This window comes from Natator depressus, chromosome 2, assembly GCF_965152275.1.
Source record: "Natator depressus isolate rNatDep1 chromosome 2, rNatDep2.hap1, whole genome shotgun sequence".
Taxonomy (NCBI): Eukaryota; Metazoa; Chordata; order Testudines; family Cheloniidae; genus Natator; species Natator depressus.
In genome coordinates this window covers 131,702,693-131,720,653 of record NC_134235.1, presented here as the reverse complement: position 1 = coordinate 131,720,653, position 17,961 = coordinate 131,702,693, and the positions used below count along the sequence as shown (strand labels likewise).

General features: G+C 46.0%; 1 long non-coding RNA gene across 5 annotated transcripts in view; it reads left to right on the top strand.

Moving 5' to 3' along the window:
* The window catches only part of LOC141982707 (uncharacterized), a 65,694-nt gene that overhangs the window by 1,975 nt on the left and 45,758 nt on the right, over positions 1 to 17,961 (top strand). For all 5 annotated transcript variants that reach the window (XR_012638192.1, XR_012638189.1, XR_012638188.1 and 2 more), the window contains exon 2: positions 13,549 to 13,803. This is a non-coding gene — a long non-coding RNA (uncharacterized LOC141982707). The remainder of the gene's footprint in view (positions 1 to 13,548; positions 13,804 to 17,961) is intronic.

Here is a 17,961-nt window from a genome sequence, read left to right as displayed (position 1 = left end):
TAGATCATTACCTGTTAGGTTCACTCCCTCTGGGGCACCTGGCATTGGCCACTGTCGGTAGACAAGATACTGGGCTAGATGGACCTTTGGTCTGACCCAGTATGGCCGTTGTTATGTTCTTAAAATTCCATGCACATGGCAGAGGATATAAAAGACCCCTGAGATATCTCCATTTTGCCTCTTTCCTGCCCGATTCGCTGGACTGTGGATTTACAACTAAAAGGAGCATTTTGAACTATGGGCTGAGGACCTTCCAACCTTTTTGGAAGGTACCAGGGAGACTTTGTAAGCCAGCAGTCTATTCCATCATTGCTACAAAGCTGATTATAAGGACTTTGCAATTATTTGTATGTATATGATCTGTTAACCATTATTAACTCTCCTTTTATTATTAAACTTTTAGCTTTAGTTACTAAAGGATTGGCATCAGCCAATTGGGTAAAATTTGGGTTATATATATTATAAGATATAATGTATCTTATTGGGTAAGATTTGGGTTATATATTGACCTGGTTATGTGGTTGATCTCTTGGGATTAGAAGAACCCTATGTATGATGAAATTGGTTTTCAGTAACCACTCATCATAGAGGCTGGTGTCTGGGTGATGAGACAAGGGCTGTAAAGCCAAAGGAGACTGCAACTTTGACTTCTTGTTAACAAGTGTGCTAAGATGGAAGTTTACTTTTGTTTCTGTCTTGGTATAATCTAATGACAGAAAAACCACCAGTTTGGGGTGAGTCTGTCCTATTTCTCAGCAGTTTTTCCTGAATTTGGCATCCTCAGCTGTGACCCACTAAGACACAGTGACACTTGGATACAGTACTAAAACAGTGCAACAAATATTTGTTGGTATTCAACTTCTAAAAATCAGGCCACTTTGAAAACACGGGTGTAGGTGCTTAACTTTAAGTACTCAGGTTTGAAGATTTTTGGCCTACATACAAAAGATACTACATTTCATGTACATTGCAAAAAACCCCACAGATGTTAGAAACAGAGGACATACAGAATTCAAACTGTTCTTAAACAATACACCCTATACTGACTTTTCCCCATACTACTCTCCATCCATTGGCGAGACCACAGAAACTGATAGTATGGAAAGGACCTTGCCAGTTTTTGCCAAGAGAATATTGACATATTACAATTTGACCTTCCCCCTCACCTCAGCTTGCTTCTCTTCCTCTCCTTCAAATTTTTTTCTCTCCTGTCACAGACACATTCGTTTTTCATCTGCTTTCTTTCTCTAACCCTTCCACTTGCCTCAGTGATGCCATTTCATCTCCTGATGTCCCTCGCACTCACTTATCCCCTTCCTTGCACTCGTCCTTAAATTCTCTTCCTGGTTCTTTCCCTTCACAATATTAGCATGCTTTAACCTCTATCATCTTAAAAAAAAAAAAAATCCTTGACCTCACTTGTCTCTCCAATTATGGCTCCCAATTTGCCTTCATCTTTGCATGTATTGTCTATGATTACATTGTGAATTTCCTCTCCAGTTCCATTCAGTCTGGCTTCCACCCCTTGCACTCCACTGAAACCACTTCTCACCAAAGCTTTTAATGGCCTAGTCTGAGCCAGAGCTCAGTACCAGTACTCCATCCCTGTCCTCCTTGACCTGTCATTTACCTTTCACATTATCAACCAAGTGTGATGGGTTGTCATACCTGGGGTGCAGTCTGGGAGCTGTGGGAACCGCTGTGCCCCTCTAATCAGCCAGATGGACTTGTCCTGTTCACACTGCTTTGCTGGTGATTCAGCCTCTCCGGTCCCTATTATCACCCAACATGACAGCAGGAGGCGCCACACACCCAAACTAGCTACCTGAGTGCTTTACCTATACCAATCAAAGACAGGCAGGAGACAACAACCAATTTCCCAGCTCCTCCCACCTTGCACCCTTGCTGGAGTATAAACCCCAGAATTACTGTTTTATACTGCACAGTGATCTGTACAAATTAAGCTCATTAATATGTTCACTTTCCCCTCAATGTGGGAAAGGTATGCACAACTGGCTTGTGTTAGCCAAGCTGAGATTTTTCCCCAGACACTTCACTCAAAGGCACACTGGTTTAGATAAAGCATAAAACAAGTTTATTAATGACAGAAAGATAGTTTTTAAGTGATTATAAGTGATAGCAAACAGATCAAAGCAGATTATCTCATAAATAAACAAAACCACAAACTAAGCCTAACATACTAGATAGATTGGATATGAATTAGCAGTTTTTCACCCTGACTGATGATACATGGTGTGACGGTTGCCCCCTTTACGATGCCACCTGATGTGCTGAGAGACCACTGAGCCTGCCAATTCTGCCCCTTTTAACCTGTCTTGCTGAGCCAGGCTCTTAAGCCTCCTCTAGTGCACACAGGCAGGACCACACCCTGCTGCAGAAAGACACAGACACTGAGATCAGCTCTGGGAAGACTCATCTTAAGGGACTTAACCCCAGCACTCAAGTGCCCACTTCCCTTGGAGTGCAGACCCAAAGGTATATTGTGAAATCTGCCCCCTCCCTCAATGTGGAGGAAGGTATGCACAGCCTCTTTCCCCCCCATTATGATTTGCACAACTGGGTTTCAGAATAAACAAAAAACAAGTTTTAATAACTAGAAAGAGTAGATTTTAAGTGAGTATAAGAGATAGCAAACAGAACAAAGCAGATTATTAAGCAAATAAAGGTATCCGATTACTAAGCAAATAAAACAAAACATGCAACCTAAGCTTGATTCACTGAAGAAACAGGTAATTTCTCGCCCTAAATATTGTCACAGGTAGATTACAGAAAGTCTTGAAAGGCAGCTTCACTGACCTGCAGCTTGAGACTTTAGGTATTTCCACTCACAGACTGGACACCCTCCCAGCCTGGGTTCAACCCTTCTCCCGTCAATTCAGTTCTTGCTTCCAGATGTCTTTCAGTGTCTCTTTCAGTGGGGAGGCTGAGGAGAACCCTGATGATGTCACTCCCCTGCCTTATATACCTTTTGTGTAGGGTAGGAACCCTTTGTCTTCCAGTGGAAAACACTAGCATTCCAAGGGATGGGTCCAGTACCACGTGACCCAGACCCATGTCTCTCCAGGGCTGTGGCAGCCATTACTTTTATGTTGTCAGGAGCGTCCACAAGAAGACTACACTCTTTCACAGTCCATTATCTTTGTTAATGGGCCATCAGCCCTGTCTGGCTTTTCCATTGTTGTATCTGAAGGACTAGTTGTGGGTGACACCCAATGTAGCATATTTGAAATACAGATACATGGTCAATATTTCTAACTTCAGATACAGAAACGATAGAGGCATACAGATTGGATAATCACATTCAGTAAATCATAACCTTTTCAATGATCACTTACATGAGCCATCTTGCATAAAGTATATTTCTGTTATGTCATATCCATATCATAAGCATATTTTCATAAAGAATATGGAGTGTAACGTCACACAAGCAGTCCACAGAGTTTCCATACATAGGCTAGAAATCCCTTTAGCCTGGGACCAGCACTTCGCCCAGTTCAGTCTTTGTTTCTCTGCTATTTCCAGGAGTTTCCTTGTGTGGGGAGTGAGGCCCCTAGATGCTTCATACCCCATCTTATATAGCTTTACCATATGGTGGGAACCCTTTGTTCCAAGCTAAGTTCCCAGTCTAGATTGTGGAAAAATACAGATACCAAAATGGAGTTTAGTGTCATGTGGTCTGGTCACATGCCCTTGCTAAGTAATACCAGCCATTACTTACAAGCTTGCTGAAACATTTACAGGAAGGTTAAACTCTTCCATAGTCCATTGTCTTTGCTGGTGGGCCATCAGCATTGTTTAGCTTGTTCATTGTTGTACCTGAAAGGCTAGCTGCGGGTGTTCCCAGAGTAAGCACATTAGGAATATTGACTAGGTATCTGTATTTCAAACTTCAGATACAAAAATGATACATCGGGGTGGGCAAACTTTTTGGTCCAAGGGCCACATCTGGGTATGGAAATTGTATGGTGGGCCATGAATGTTCATGAAATTGAGGGTTGGGGTGTGTGGGGGGGTGAGGGCTGCGGTATGGGGTGTGGGCTCTGTGGTGGGTCCAGAAATGAGGAGTTCTCGTGTGGGAAGGGGCTCCGGGCTGGGGCAGGGGGCTGGGGTGCAGCATGGGGGGGAGGGGTGTGAGGGCTCCAGCTGAGGCTGTGGGCTCTGGGGTGGGGCTGGGGATGAGGGTTTGGGGTGCAGGAGGGTGCTCTGGGCTGGGACCAAGGGGTTCGGAGGGCAGGAGAGGGATCGGGGCTGGGGCAGGGGGTTGAGGTGTGGGAGGGGGTCAGAGGTGCAGACTCTGGAGGGTGCTTACCTCAAGCAGCTCCCAGAAGCAGCGGCATGTCCCACCAGGGGCAGCACTTGGGGCGGGGGCAACATATGGAGCCCCTTGGCTGCCCCTACGTGTAGGAGCCGGAGGGGGGACATGCCGCTGCTTCCAGGAGCCATGCGGATCCACAGTATGCACGGAGCGGGGCAAGCCCCCGACCCCGTTCCCTGACTGGAGCACCAGAGCAGGGCAAGTCCCAGACCCTGGTCCCTGGTGGGAGCTCGAGACCCAGATTAAAATGTCTGAAGGGCCGGATGTGGTGCCTGGGCCATAGTTTGCTCACCCCTGCGATGATACATGCATACAACTAGGATAATCATATTCAGCAAATCATAACTTTTCCACAGACACTTGACAAGACATATCTTGTACAAATACATCATAATTATATCATAATCATACAACTATGAAGAATATGGGGTGCAGTGTCACACCATGCTATTCTTGAAATCAGGACCTCTTTTAGCTTCCTTTACTGTCCTCTCTTGGGTTTCCTCCTAGCTCCTATAATTGTTCCTTGAGCATGTCCATTGCAGGATCCTCTTCATCCCACTTCCAACTTTCTATGCTGGTTCCACAGAACTCTGCCATTGGTCTCCTTCTGGATATCTCATCCACAAATACAAATTCAACACTGATCTCTGTACTGATTACTCAAAGATTTACCTCTCTACTATAGATCTGTCTCCTTCTGTCCAAATCAAACTGGGCCTCTTTCTCCCTGCCTGCCACTCAGGCCTGTAACCCTTCGACTCATACCCCTCTTTAGGCCCCCACGTATAGGCTATGTGTATGTTTTGCTGATTCTTTCTGCATAACATCTTTAAGATATGGCCTTTTCTATCCATCCACACAGTTAAAACTCTCATCTTGCATCTTGGTTACTGTAACTTCCTTTTCTCTGGCATTGACTAATACGTTCTTGCCTTGATCATACACATTCAGAATGCTGCTATGTAAGATCACTTCCCCAGCCTGTTGCTGTGACCATATCACCCCTCTCTTTTCATCCCTCCATTGGCTCCCCTTTCTCTATTGCATCAAACAGAAATTGCTTGTCTTCACTTTCAAGGCCCTTTGCAGACTATCCCCATCTTATCTATCATCTCTCATTCATGATCAAAATGTTGATTCCCGTTTCCAATTGGCCAATGATGCCTGTCTCCATCACCCACTTGTTATATTTTCAAACAAAATGTTTTCTGCTTTCTCCCATGCTATCCCTTTCACTTGGGAAGAGCTCCCCATAAAACATTCAAAGCATTACCTTCCTTCTGTTATACCAATAAATTAAAAACCAGCAGGATCTTATTAAAGAGGAAAAGGCAAAATACCACATTTATTGTGAATACAGAAAGAATCATAGTAAGCAGTTAGTTATAGCTATAACATTCCATTCAATCTCATATTTATTCACACATTCATTCATACACACACAGGTTCTGCAAGGTTGTTATCATAGTTACCAGCCTTAGAGTTGCTCATGTCAAGCCAGGTGGCCTGGACATGAGGAGGGAGCAGGGCCTTGGCAGATGCTCATCTGATGCTCCTGGAAGTTGGTTTGCAGAATCAGACCCCAAAGTTCTCACTTTCTAGAGTCCATTTTTATAGGAGTTTCTTCTTATGCCAATCTATGGGAATTGCTTCATCATGCTGTTGCTGAATCAATCAGCAGATAGCACATTTCTGACGGCTCCGTGCTGCTAGATGTTATCTTGTTCTTTGGTTCTCCCATTCTTGAGGCTGTTGGGTGGATTCCAGTCTGCCCTCCGGGGGTCCTCTGGTTATTTCCACTTGACGCCGCCTTCAGCCGATGGACACTGGATTCTTAGGCTGGCACCTCCCTGATCATTCAGTTATTATCCACACCAAGCATCCATCCGCATACATCCTCTATCTCTATTTTAATCACAATTGCTAATACAACAAAAGGGCAGGGAGTCTCTGGGTGCTGTTTCTGTTGTTACAGAGTATTGCTTTGAGTCTCTCTCTGTGTGAATTGCTTTGAGAACAGCCTCTGTCTTAGAATGTACTAACGCAATTAGCAGCTTGCAAGTTTCACACATAGAGGGAGAGAAACAGTACCAAAAACCAAGAGACCTCTTAATTAGTAATACCCTGGAATTTAAACTGTGGGGAATCAAACTCATTTGTGATTTTAATACAGAACTTCTTTAATATGATCCAACACTTCAGATCCCTTGTTTGCCATGATACCAACAAAAAACAAAACAAAAAACCTTGTCAGTGGTTAGGTTATTGGTGCACTGATATCACTTCTTGTCATATTGACCAATATTGCCTTATTGTTTTCTTGTGCTCCCCTGTCAGTCTGTATTCATCTGTTTTCTCTTGTGTCAGATTGCTCTTTAGGGCAGGGACTATCCTTTTGATTTGTGTTTTGTTCAGCGCCTAGAACAATGGGGTCCTAGTCCATGACTAGGACTCCTAAGCTCTATGATAATACAATATATAAACAGTAATAATATAGCAGTTGATCTGCTTCATTGTTATAAGCAACAAATAGCACACTGAGGCAATAATTCCCAAAATTTTATCAAGGACCTAATCCTAAAAGGTGATTACCACACTAAACACCTCACAGGACTGGGTCCTGTGACTCAGTTACCTATATGATGTTATGCTGTTTGTGAGTGGCCCAGATGGGAGCCACAAGAGCGAAGCATTGTGAGGCACCTAAGGTTGCAGGTCATGGGAGAGACAGCCCCTCACTGGTCTGGATTTCACCCGGGAAGGTTGCATGCAGATACGTAGTACAACATGCAAGGCTGCACCTCGGGCCCCTCTAGATTTGGCTGGTCTCAGTTTACTTACCAAGCTACCATTATCTGGACACGCTTCGCATCAACAGCAGAGAGCTAAGGGCGTCATATCGGAGGTGGAGTGGGGGGAGGCTGTTTGTTTTCACAGACAATAACACAGCGATATTTTATCTCAGTGAAGAGATAAAACCAGGAAATGGTTCACTTGTGGGAATTTTGCAAAACACATTCAATCACCCTTGAGACCTCTTACCTGCCAGGGACATAAAACAAGCTATCAGACCATCTGAACAGGTCATTTTTGAGTCATCGTGAGTGTCTCTCTGTCTGGATGTAACTAAATGCATTTTCCAGTGGGGAGGAGGGGGAGGGAGACTCTCCGGGTATATCTATTTGCAAACATGTCCAAAAGAAAATTTCATCAATTCTTCTCCCTGCAAGGCCACAGTCCAGGCTCCATCACCGATGCCTTCCTACTATCCTTTGGACAGAAAAGCTTTACTGCACTTTTCCCCCAATCCCACTCTACACAGAGTGCTACTAAAGATCAAGTGGGATCACACCCAGGTTATATTAATAGCCCCAATGTGGCCCTGCCAACATTGGTTCTCCACTCAATTGGACCTCTCAGTGGAACTCCAATCTCACTCCAGTTGCATCAGCTTTGATCTCCCAAGACCAAGGTTGGCTGCTCCACGTGAACCTGCAGACCCTTCATTTAACGGCCTGGAAGCTCCATGGCTAAATTCTAGGGAGCAGGCTTGCTCAGAGCAAGTTTTCTATGTTTTACTAAGTAGTAGAAAGACTTCAGACAGCGTTGCCTGCCTGTCAAAATGGACGTGATTCTCTGTCTGGGCTTGTCAAACTGGAGTCTTGCTGATGCCTTGATTCAAAAGGTACTAGACTATCTGTTGCACCTGAAATAATAAGGCTTAGCATGTGCAATCACTCGAAGAAGAAAAAAGTATTACTAGCCTTTCGTTAACGGCTGTTCTTCAAGATGTGTTGCACCTGTCCATTCCACAACCCACCCTCCTACCCGTCTACATTGGAGTTATCCAGAAGGAAGGAACTGAGAGGGCTCAGGATCAGCTGGGCCCTTTATACCAGTGCCTGGCAGCAGAGTGCATCTCAGCTGTCCTGATGGGTACCACCAAAGGAAAAAATTTCCAGTGACCATGCACAAGGTGCATACACCAAGAGTGGAATGAACACATCCAACACATCTCTAAGAACAACAGTTATGAAAGGTTAGTAACTGTTTGGTGCACACTCATGCATTCTGTTATCCCAGAATAGGTATCAAAGAACAGGTGGAAAATAATGGAGGAGGGAAGTTCACAGAGAACCAGTTCCCAGTCAGTCTCAGATAAAACCTCATTCACTCTGCAGAAACATTTCACCTTGAGAAGGTGCACTCTGCTGTCTCTACCAACCATTCTCGTCCTTCTGATTTTCAAAGTAAAGTTGAAATTGTTGGGCCTGCTAACATTTTTCCATTCCTAAAGTTCCATATGTTCATAAATTTGTATTAGAGAAACAAGGTGGGTGAGGTAATATTTTGTTATTGGACCAATTTTTGTTGGTGAGAGAGACAAGCTTTCGAGCCACACAGAGCTCTTTTTCAGGTCTGGGAAGGGTATTTCCAGTGTCACAGAAAAATGCGACGTGGATCAGATTGTTTAGCATAAGTAGTTAGCACATGTTGTAAGGGACCATTTGAGGTAGGGTGGCCAGTTAACTGCAGAGATGTTAACGGGCCATTCTTGAATATGTGTTAACTACTTTTGCTAAACAATCTGTTCAACCTTGCGTTTTGCTGTGATGCTGGAAGAAGAGCTCTGGGTATGTCTACGCAGCAATGTAAGCCTATCCCCCTTGCGTCTACACAGCAGTTGTGTTAACCTAGGGTTCAAACCTAGCATTCCAGGACCCTAAAGGGCTGGAGGATCTGAGCCCATGTTAAGCTGGCACCTAGGGTCAGAGCCCTATTGCTTTCCTGTGTGCCTGTGACCCCAGCTTGTCTCTGGTCTTGGAAGTGCTCCAGATGTATCCCAGAGTTCTTTGGGGCAACTTCCTTAGTCCTCTCTATGCCAACAATCTGTGGCGCAGTCTATTGCACTCTATTGCAAATGGAAGCCACACCTCCCTTTGCAAATGGCAGCAGCTCAGATCAGAATTAACCCATTGTCTGCTGACAGTGTGCTTGCAAAACACTGATCAGAGAGCTTGCAGGTTTTCAGTGGAGACAGATCAGAAGAAGCTTTTTGCAAAGAGCTGCTTCCTGGTCACAAGAGCGCAGCTAGATTTTAATGCATGCTACCTGGGCAACCCTGCACATGTAGCCCCAGGGAGGATGGGGGCGGGATGACAGGGAGCAGAATGGGAGCCAAGCAGCTGACCTGCAGGAAGGGGGAGCAGCAAAGTTCCCAGCTCAGCATGGTTGTGGGGGGATGACCTCCCCCCAATACCTCAGGCACTCCCTTCCCTTCCCCGCCCCCCCCACCCCACAGGGCATGCACTGTCAGGGCGGTGAGTGGGAGCCAACCCCAAAACTTTGCTGCAACCTCCCATAGTGGTGGCTCTGGCTCTTCCTCACTGCTGTACAGAGCTTCCCCAGAGCAGGGAGCAAAGCTGATAAGAGGGAGGCAGCTCCCAGCTGCCAGGGTATTGGGGGTCATCTCTCCGCTAGCCAAGCTGTGCTGGGAGCTCTGTCACTCCCCTTCCCTGCAGGACAACCGCTTGGTCCCATTCTGCTCTCTGTCCCTTGCTCCTGTCCCTCCCCCCCGCCTTCCCTAGGGCTGCGTGAGCAGGGGTACCCAGGCAATGTGCAATATGAGGGCAATGAGTGGTAGCCAGTCCCAAAGCTTCCCCACAGCTTCCTGAAGAATCCTGTATCCCTGCCTCCCGGCATGTGGCAGAGGCAGAGATAAGAGATCCCTGGGGTGCTGGAGCACACTGTACCCCAAGCGCTGGGGATGCACTTCGTCGCTCTGGAGCCAGCAACAGCCAGGCTGGGGTGTATGTTTTTCCTTCGAAACCTACATTTTATGTCAAACTTCAAAACAAACAGACAAAAATAATTAAAAATAAACAACCACACAAAACCACCTTCATTGCACACCCCAAAAACTCAAGGGGCAGTGGAAAGACCAAAAAGTAGTACTCTGCACTGATAGTGATTGAAGCCCACCATGAATTGTAGAAATCGTCTGTGAGCTGGATGTATGGTAATATGAAAATAAGAATCTTGGATGTCAAGGGCTGAAAAACAGTCCCCCTTGTCCAGCACTGAGATGGTAGTGGCCAGTGTGACCATTTTGAATCTGTGAATTACAAATTTGTTGAGCTTCCGAACATAGGCGCCGACTCCATGGGGGCTCTGGGGCTGGAGCACCCACGGGGAAAAATTAGTGGGTGCTCTGCACCCACCAGCAGCCAAGCTCTCCACTCCGCGCCCCCCCACCCCAGCTCACCTTCGCTTCCTCCCCTGAGCATGCCATGTCCCCGTTACTCCTCCCAGCACTTGCCCCCACGAAACAGCTGTTTCGCGGTGTAACAAGCTGTGGGGAGGAGCGGGAATGCGGCGCGCTCAGGGGAGGAAGCGGAGAAGAGACAGGACCGGAGCGAGGATTTGGGGAAGGAGTCCAATAGGGGCAGGGAGGGGGCGGAGTTGGGGCTGGGACTTTGGTGAAGGGGTTGGAATGGAGGCGGGACAGGGGTGGGAGCAGGTGGGACAGGGTTGAGTTGGGGCTGGTGCAGGGGGGCGTGAGCACCGACCAGCACCAGGAGAGGTTGGTGCCTATGCTTCCAAAGGTCGAAGATGGGTCTCCATCCACCGTTTTTCTTTTTGGTGAGAAAATAATGGGAGTAAAAGCCCTTCCCTTTGTATTGAGTTGGAACTTGTTCCACCGCACTCAGTTATAGAAGATGGTTCACTCCCTGTTGTAAAAGGTGCTTATGAGAGGGGTCCCTGAAGAGGGATGGGGAAGGGAATAGGGTAGGAGGAAGGGAGAGGAAAGGGATGGCGTAACCCGATTTTATAATCTCCAGTCCCATTGGTCCATTGCTGTTGCTGCCCAGGCATGGTAGAATGGGCGCAGGCAGTGACCATAAGGTTGGGTAGGAGTATCTAACAGTGCTGTATTGTGGGGGAGGTCGTTCATGCCCTCAACCAAGATTTCAAAACTGGGGTTTGGTGGTAGATGGTTGCGAAGACGAGAACTGAGTTTGGGGAGCCCTATGTCTTTGTGAGCATTGCTTATTTTTGTTCTGGTCAAAGTGCCGTTGTTGTGGGCGATGGAAAGAGGTGTCTGTGCCCTTTTGGCATGGTTGATACCAACATCATTTGTCTGGTGGCGTGTATATGCCTAAAGTGCATAGAGTGGCCCGAGTGGCCTTCACTGAGTGAAGAACGTTGTCAGTTTTTGTGGGGAAAAGTTTCTCCTGATCAAAAGGTAGATCCTCCACCTTGAGTTGGAGCTCTTTTGGAATCCCGGATGACTGCAACCACGAAGCCCGTACATTACGACAGCTGTGGCCATTGTTCTCGCAGCAGCATCCGCTACGTCCTTTGAGGCCTATAGGGCTGTACGGGCAATTAGTTTCCCCTCCGTCATGATAGCATTGAGTTGAGGGCGTTTTTCTTACAGTAAGACCTCAAGGACTTCTTGCAGCTTACTGTAGTTATCAAAATTGTACTTGGCTAGAAGGGCGGAGTAATTGGCTACCCTGAATTGGAGTGTAACTGATGAGTATACCTTTCTACCAAGAAGGTCTAAATGTTTGTGTTCTTTGTCTTGTGGAGTGGACTGGAATTGAGGTTGTTTGCTGCGTTGATTGGCGGCTTCCACAACTAGGGAATTGGGTTGTGGATGAGAGAAGAGAAAGTCCATCCCCTTAGCTGGGATGAAGTACTTTCTGTCAGCTCATTTGTTGGTAGATGGTAGGGGTCTTCCAGATATTCTCTGCTGGTTCCATTACAGCATCATTGATTGGTAGAGAGATTTTGAAGGTAGTGGATGTCTGTAAGATGTGCAGTAGCTTGTGCTGGTTTTCTTGCACCTCTTTTAAAAGTTCCTGAAATTGTTTCAGGTCATCCACTGTGCTTGGAGACAGTGGAATGACTGCCTTGTCAGGGGAGGATGATGAGCTGTGGTCCAGAGAAGTGTTGCATGTTCCGAACCTTCTTCCTCCTCATCTCCCTTGTCCCCCTGTGTTTCTGATGTCTCCCTGTTTGGAGAAGGTGGAGAACGAATTTCCCTTTGGTCTGGGGTCGAGGGCCTAGTGTATCGAGCCCTATACACCGCCCAGGGACACTGCATGGGGAAGGCCATCAGTGGGCACATCCAGGGTTGTTAGTACCATTGCTATATCTCGCAAGATTGGCGAGATTTGGTCCTAGCAGCTTCCCATGGTGGTCTTTGTCCCGTTGGTGAAGAGTGGTGGGAAGAGAAATGGCTCCTCTATACTTCCTCCTCTTCATCACTTGGAGATGGGCTGGGGAGCAGGAGAAGCAGATAACTGTTCAGTTATTTGGCGTGGAGATCCCTCAGTACCGAGCAAGGGTGATTGCGGCACTGAGGTGATCGCTATATCCTCGTGCTGTCGAAACTGCTGTGGCGTCACTTGTTTCTGTGATGGCAGTGCCGCTGGTGTAGATGCAGGTGGTGCCTTTGTTGAGATGGTCTGTGCCTTTTTCGGTCTGTCTGTCGGTGCCGATGACTGGATCGGTGCCAGTGGGGGTGGCATTATCTGTTCCAACGATCTCAGTGCCGACTCCCGCACTGGGGTGATCGGTGCTGTGGAGGAGAAGTATTTCGATTTTGTTCCGGGGCGGCGGGGCTCTGCTGAGGTCTGCAGAGGGACAGTACCGGAGGTGCCCAGAGCCTCAAAGGTGCTCACTCTACTTGAGCTTAGCACCGAGGAGCGCAACCTTTTTGGGGACCTCTTTTTTTCTCTGAGTCTCCCTATTTGGGGAGGTTGTGGCTCGCTTCCTGGACGATTTGGAAGACTGAGCACTCCCATTAGCAGAGGTTTTGTTTGGGGAACCATCTGCTCATGTTGATTTTGGTCCCTGAGGCTGAAGGGACTTTTCCATTAAAATCATCTTGAGGCAGAGATCTGTCATGCCTTGCCCTGGCTTTAAGATTACTGCAGTGGGCACATGTTTGGGGGAGACCCACATCCCTCAGAAAATGGACACATGATGGATGGTTGTCTGACACAGGCATTGCCTCATGGCAAGAGTCACATCATTTAAACCTGGGTGAACTGGGCATTGTGTCTGTTAAAGTTTCCCAACGGGGAAAGGGTGGAAAAAATACCTAACTTTAAAAAAAAATGTTATTAAAGAACACTAGATAACTAGCTAATTAAACAAAATTTACTAAACTACAACTAATCTAACTTTTCCTATAGAGAGAAAAAATGAAGAGGCAACACTGCCACTGAGATCCGTCTGCAGCTGAGGATGGTTGAGAAGGAACTGAAGGGTTAGGTCGTGCGTGTACTACATGAGGCAAAAACAGCACTGCAAGACGACTTTTGTGCTTGTGCACCCCGACTGAACACTGCTATGGAAAATCTCCGATCTGTGGCGCAGGGACGCACCGACACCTAAAGTGGAGGACCCACAGGTACACACATCTCGAAGAACCATCGTTACTGAACGAGGTGAGTAACTTCTTCTATGTCAAACTTCAAAACAGAGAAAAATAAATAAAACCCAACCATACAAACCCACCTACTTTGCACACACCATTTTAATCATTACAAATTGTCAAGTTTCATTTTAACAGTTTGAGAGTGCTTTAGACTGATGTCCTAATTAACCTCAAAACAGGTGCACAGGGGCATTTTCCTGCCAATGTGACTGTCTAGAGGTGGAGAGCCCAATTCTCAGATTAGATGATAGTTCAGTATAAAGGCTTCTCAAACTGCAGTCATTCTACTGAGACAGCCACCAAAGAAGCTAATTATGTGGTCTATGTACTCATGTGCTCCTTATGCACACCTGAGTCCTATCAATAGCACCGTCACAGTTAGGAAACAGGGTTGGCAGTAGAGTTTTGCCACAGTGCAACATGTTTGTAGGCTTAGAGTGTTGACACTGGGCAGGGGGACACTAGGCACTCTGGGATAGGGTAACTTTGACTCAGGTGTGTACACTGCAGTGTGGATGCCAGAGCCCTAGGTTCTTCGAGGAGTGTCCCTACGGATGCGCTATGTTAGGTGAATCTGTGCGCCAGTACTTGAATTGGAGATTTTTAGTAGCAATGCCTAGTTGGGTCACACATGCGCTGTCCCTGTCTCGTGCTGCCTCATGTGGTTACATAGCGTGGTGTGACGAACCCCCTCCCCTCCTTTCCTTCTCTACCACCTTCAGCTTGAGACAGAACACTTGGAAGCGCCTCTGAGCTTATCTTTAGTCTAGTGTTAACTTTAGAGTATCAGTTAGAACCCAGTTAGTTACTTCATAATTTACTACCCAATCTCTTTCCCGTTTATTTTTTTCTTTAAAAAAATTCTTATCTTAGCTGTTTGTTCAGTTATTAGTATACCCCTTAGTATAGTTGTAGTGTGGTGGAGTGGTCTCCCTCAGGGCTTGAGAGCGAGGGACCACTGTCATCCCTCCGGAGGGCAGAGCCAAACTTGCACCGCCTCCCTCACTGGAAGTACTGGGCGGGGCAAGAGGTATAAAGGGAGGGCCCTGCAGCTCAGTTGAATGGGAGCTAGGAAAGGAGACCGATATCTCTAGCCTGCTGCAGGACTCCAGAGCTGAACTTGTGCTGTGCAACACCCTGCCCCCCAGAGAAGACCAACCATGGAGAGGAGTTGACAGGACTACCATCCACAGTATACCCTGAGGAGACAGAGGAGCCTTGGACTATGGAACCCCCCACCCAGACTGTGGTAGGAAATAGCCCAGGGAAACCAGACTTTAGTCCTGTTTTGTTGCCGGAGAACAGGTCAGCGTGTTTCAATAGGTTCCCCGCTGACCCAATGATGGAACCCTTCACCATGTCAGTTAATCAACTTTTCTCAAAAAAGGTCATGTAACTTTTGAGGTACTGTGCTTCCATAAGTTAACATATCTATTTTTTCAACCCAACTTTCTGGGGTTTGTTATATTCACAATGCCTTTGACAGCTCACTCTTATTAGAGTCACCACGGTCTGGAGCACAGAGCACTGGACTGGGAGTCAGGAGAACCTATTTCCCTCTCTACCGCTGACCCACTCTGTGACCTTGGGCAAGTCACTTCACCTTTCTGTGTCCACTTACCCTCCCACTCTTTTTTTGTTTTGTCTATTTAGATTGTAAACAGTGGAGAGCAGGGACTGTCTTTTACTATATGTTTGTACTGTGCCTAGCACTAGGGGGCCCTAGTCTCGGGTGGTCTTCTAAACACTACCTCAAAACAAATAATTATTTGACATATGTGGGGTCAATTTTGCTGGAATTCTTTTTCATTCCTCAAAAGGCTTGAACTATCTGTTCTGCATTTTTGACTTTGTGTCCCAGTCCTACTTGCAAAAATATTTTTTTAAATAAGGTAGCTCTTGTTTCTACCTATGTTGTGATATACTTATTTTTGTAAACTGAAAATAGATTTTAACTACACACTAACATTTATTTTAAAATAAATCCAGTAAAACTCTTATCCTGCAAAGAATCATGCATGTGCTTAACTTTAAGAATGTGAGTAGTCTCCTGGAGCTCACAGGACAATTTGCATGCTTAAAGTGAAGCATTTAAGTCATCACAGGATTGGGGCCTAAAGTAATAGATTATACCATTAAAGAGTATTAGCTGAAAAGTCTATAATTTCAGCTGCACAAGGGCAAATAAGTATATTTCAAAATTATGTGTAACACCACAGTGGGTAAAATTCTTAGGGGCTGTCCATGAATTATATAAGCCATTAGGCAGAGGATGGTTTTTAATTTTGCATGTTTGTTTCAGTATTACAGTGTCTTGGGAGTGGAGGTGGGGTCAGTTTAAAAAAAATCACATAAGATGTGTTAAGTGATTTATGGACAGTCCCTTAGGAGCACTCAATTCTCACTGATTTTATAAATGCAACTTGAGAGCAGGAGGCACACAGCTGAGTTTATGCCATCTGAGGATTCTTGTGTGCAAGGCAAAACCCCAGCTGCCACTTCAGAGAAGCTTTTGTATCAGTGACTGGGTTATGGGTGGTCATACCTAGTAATTGAACAGAAGTCAGAGGTCCAATGCCAGAGCAAAGCATCAGAGCCAAAGCTGGGGCTCGGAACCAGTTTACTTGGAATAAGGCAAGGCTGGGAACAGACAGACACTATTGCAACGGGCAAATGCTTTGAGGAACTAGTGAAGTGCTTCTGCTGACCCTTCCAATCAATCAGGTGCTGGAGCCAATTAGTCAGCCTATTGCAGGCCAGCTGTGATCATTAGTTTGTCTGAAGACTAACTCTTCAGTAGGGCTTGGTTCCTTGAGAGCTGGAGTGGCACAAAAGGGAATTTGGTGTATGGTAAGACTTGGCCCAATATATTTACTTTAGATAGCCACTAAGATTAAATTCTCTTCCTCATGTTTTTGAGGCTTTCTGTCACAGTTGTGTATGAAGGGACAGTTCTTATGTTTTGAGCTAAATATTTACATTTTTTTCATTGGTTTCAGAGTAACAGCCGTGTTAGTCTGTATTCGCAAAAAGAAAAGGAGTACTTGTGGCACCTTAGAGACTAACCAATTTATTTGAGCATATGCTTTCGTGAGCTACAGCTCACTTCATCGGATGCATACTGTGGAAAATACAGAAGATGTTTTTATACACACAAACCATGAAAAACTGGGTGTTTATCACTACAAAAGGTTTTCTCTCCCTCCACCCCACTCTCCTGCTGGTAATAGCTTATCTAAAGTGATCACTCTCCTTACAATGTGTATGATAATCAAGGTGGGCCATTTCCAGCACAAATCCAGGGTTTAACGAGAACGTCTGAGGAATGGGGGTGGGGTAGGGGAAATAGGTTACCTTGCATAATGACTTAGGCTTGAATAGAGACTGGGAGTGGCTAAGTTAATTTTATCCAATTTGCAAATGAATTCCAATTCAGCAGTCTCTCGGTGGAGTCTGGTTTTGAAGTTTTTCTGTTGTAATATCGCAACTTTCATGTCTGTAATTGCATGACCAGAGAGACTGAAGTGTTCTCCGACTGGTTTATGAATGTTATAATTCTTAACATCTGATTTGTGTCCATTTATTCTTTTACGTAGAGACTGTCCAGTTTGACCAATGTACATGGCAGAGGGGCACTGTTGGCACATGATGGCATATATCACATTGGTAGATGTGCAGGTGAACGAGCCTCTGATAGTGTGGCTGATATTATTAGGCCCTGTGATGGTGTCCCCTGAATAGATATGTGGGCACAGTTGGCAACGGGCTTTGTTGCAAGGATAGGTTCCTGGGTTAGTGGTTCTGTTGTGTGGTATGTGGTTGCTGTTGAGTATTCGCTTCAGGTTGGGGGGCTGTCTGTAGGCAAGGACTGGCCTGTCTCCTGAAGGTGATGGCTAGTGGCGTTCTGTTATATTCTTTGTTAGGCCTGTCCTGTAGTAGGTGACTTCTGGGAACTCTTCTGGCTCTATCAATCTGTTTCTTCACTTCCGCACCACACCACACGATCCATTGTCTACAGCCAAGCTCTACGATACAACCGCATTTGCTCCAACCCCTCAGACAGAGACAAACACCTACAAGATCTCTATCAAGCATTCTTACAACTACAATACCCACCTGCAGAAGTGAAGAAACAGATTGATAGAGCCAGAAGAGTTCCCAGAAGTCA